At 53.0% G+C, this 3,172-nt stretch overlaps 1 protein-coding gene across 12 annotated transcripts in view; it reads right to left on the bottom strand.

Moving 5' to 3' along the window:
* The window catches only part of NCOA3 (nuclear receptor coactivator 3), a 39,048-nt gene extending 36,923 nt beyond the window's left edge, over positions 1 to 2,125 (bottom strand). For 7 of the 12 annotated variants that reach the window (XM_057385343.1, XM_057385341.1, XM_057385340.1 and 4 more), the window contains exon 1: positions 1,903 to 2,125. The gene's annotated coding sequence lies outside the window, so the exon portion shown is untranslated. The remainder of the gene's footprint in view (positions 1 to 1,902) is intronic. The other 5 variants (XM_057385349.1, XM_057385348.1, XM_057385346.1 and 2 more) reach the window with 3 other exon arrangements.
* Between the last annotated feature and the right edge of the window lie 1,047 nt (positions 2,126 to 3,172).

Raw genomic sequence — 3,172 nt, forward strand, 5'->3', positions numbered from 1 at the left:
AACAAAAAAAAAAACTTGCCAAAGGAAAACTTCCAAGTTAATAAATCCAAAGCCAGGATGAACAAGGGCTTCAAATGAACAGTGAAAAGAAACAGAAAACCACGAGCAAGCCCAAAATGCACACAATTCAYATTCCGATTAAAATCAGACTGGAAACAACACGCTGTAATCAGGAGAGGTGCTTAAAGTGAGGCTGGGTGAATGCTCGGTATAGTCTGTCTGTCTATCACTTCCCATATCCGACAGCCTCTATAGTCAAATCGCAGCAAGGAATCCATCAAGGTCACTGTTATTATTAAAAAAAAAGCCATACAACGGCAGTAACAGAATTGAAAGACTTTACAAAAGTCAGTTGAACAGCCCATTGTAACGGCAGTCAACAGTAAATATAATTACTGCATGCTATAATGCACAATCTTGTTTCAAAAAACAACAGTAAAAAAATGAAATAAACTAAAAAAAAAMCACCAACCACCACCCCCCAAACCACCCAGTTTTGTCCACTTCCTGTAAACCCAAGCTTTTATTCTCAGGTTTTCACTCATATACTATTTCTCCTATGAAGTTATCTTTTATATTCAGAACACACAACTTTGTGTAGTGTGAAGATGAAACTAAGGCGAAAATATTATATGAGAAAATATTTATTTTTACACGAATGACGATAGAATTTCAAGCTTATTGTAAGAGTCCATTTCAACTGCATAACAGATACTATATAGCTAGGTATTGCCATCCCTCACACTTTCAGATTTCCTTTTGTTTTGTCTTGTTATTCCAGTTATAATCAAAAATACTATTTTCTGTTAACTTCTCTATAAAAGACGAAGAAGATACCTAAGATTTAAATGAATCTGAATATGAGCTCACAAATTGAGAAGCTTCGCTTTTGAAGAAAAACCTGACCGTGCTTAGGAGCGGCAGCAAAAACCACAAACGGATCCAACTTTACAACCAAGAGAAAGAGAATTGTGGGAATTATGTCACCCTCACGCTACATACTAAGTCATAATCACTCCATTTATATCCCAGAAACACTAACACCTGAACTGGTACGCGACCTCGGGGGGGGGGGGGGGGGGGGTGGTGAATCTCATCTCCACCCCTCAACAACACAGTCTTAATACAGTTACGAGGCAAAAATGTGTAGGAGGCATGGAAATCGACCTTTTACTCGCAGTACTTGTCATCCTTTTCCTTGTTACCAGAGACAAGGAAACAAGAGAAGTCATCTCTGAAACTTACCGAGGTTACAGGATGACCGCGGGAGAGGGCAGATATCGAGGTCTTTGGAATCGCCTCGGTACCAGATAAACCCAGATGAATGGCAGAGGGGGCCATTGTAACCGAGATATCTCACCCACACCCCGCCTCCGCTGAAGCTGAAAAAGCGCGGATCAGACGATCCTACAGCCAAGTCCACGCCGACCTCAAGTCTCCCGGTGCTATACGAGGAACCTCCGCCTCAAATCACCATACTTAAGATACGCATCGCACAACGATACGACAAGCCTTCGCTCCACAAATCGATTTCCCGCCGGTGCCCCGGGAATGTCCCTTCAAACTCAAGTCGGCAATAAAGTTACAATAGCTGGAAAGAAGTAAAGGCAGGCCCACATTGCCCGGGGAATGCCTTCATCGCCAGCCGTAGGAATAGTCCTCACGCATAACCGATCTAGGCTCCCCTTCCTCCTCCCCTCAAGGAGCGACGTTCATATTGAGGAAGGGGGCGAGAGACAGAAAACAGCCGCCCCTCAGGGCCACCCCCGAGCTTCTCCCTTCCCCGGCAAGGGGCAGCGCCCCCTCCGCCATCCAGTCCCACCCGAGCACAAGGAGCAGGCGAAAGCGAACGAGAACTCTCCTCCCTCCACTCGTTACTCCCTCCCTCCGAACCCCACTCACCTGGGAAACGAGCCAAAGCACAGGTTCATCTCCGTCTTCCCCGCACTCAATCCCGCACCGCCATTTTCCTCGCTGCCTGGATTTAAATCGGGACCGGAGCGGAGACGCCAGGCGGCGTGAGGGAAGTATGGGAGCTGTAGTGCGGCCCCGCGCGGGCATTCACGGGACCCGCTCCCTCCTCGCACGAGGGCTCACGGTACTTGTAGTCCGCGCAGGGCTCGCCGCCGGGCTGGAGATGGCCTTTGCGGCTTGCCGTACTSCCCTTCCCGGCAGCCCCCCCGAGCCCCGGGGCGGACGCTTCCGGTTCCGGCCTCTCCCCAAGCCCGCGGTGGCGGCGGGCTGGGGCCACGGCCGAGCCCCGGGGCTGCCGCCGCCGCCGCGTTCGTGTCGCAGCCGAGATGCTCGGCAGCGCCCGCTCCGTCTCGCCCGGCGGCCGAGCCTGTACGGACTGTCCCGTGGTCTCGGTCCCGGTCTCGCGGCGCCGCCCCGCTCTCCGTCCGCTCGCACCGGGGGGAGGGGGGACCGCCCCGCGGGTCCGACATAGCTCGCCTGCAGTCCCGGCGGGGAGTTCTTACGAGGAGCAGAACCCAAGAGTCGGTTCGGGACTACTCGTGTGATTCTACCCTGGTAAGCGCTTACGATCTGTGGGGAGTTTCCCCTGTAATTACAAACCTAGGAACCCGGGATTTTTGGTGGCAGAATCCCAATTCTGGCGAGGGCACCTGGACGAGAAGAGCCGTTGTTTTCCATGGAAAGGAAAGCCCGGCATCCCCCGCTGTTTCAGATACAGACAATGGAGTGTACAGGGGAGGGAGGGTCCGGCAGCCCTTTGTCCATCTCCCCCCCAGTCCTGGGTAGAGCGGCCCCCGGTATGGCCGGTGAAGCCGAAGATTGGGCGGCTCCCGCCGGGGGCAGCTCTCAGAGGGTTCCCCTGTGCAGGGACCCGCTAGTCCAGAGGGGTCAACTGGGGCACCCCGAGCGTCCCTCCGGGAAYGAYGGGGCCGGGACAGGGGTCGGGCAGRAGCCGGACGCACCCGGGCACGGAACATGGCACCGAGAACATGCTGTGGCAAAAGCTCTCGTKCCAAGGGACAGCACCTGAGAAAGCAGGKCAGCGTGCGGGGTCCCAGGGGGAAATTGCCTCTTTCATCTCATTAGTCCCTCCCCAGGGCCCCCAGTCCCTGCACAATGCCCTCAGAAAAGAGAAGGGTTATTAAGACAAAAGGAGTTTAAACTGAGAGGAAAAACTTCCTTTACCATTATTGTCCGT

Source organism: Malurus melanocephalus, unplaced genomic scaffold, assembly GCF_030028575.1.
Source record: "Malurus melanocephalus ecotype Western Australia unplaced genomic scaffold, MMel_1.1 scaffold_815, whole genome shotgun sequence".
NCBI classification, from domain to species: Eukaryota; Metazoa; Chordata; class Aves; order Passeriformes; family Maluridae; genus Malurus; species Malurus melanocephalus.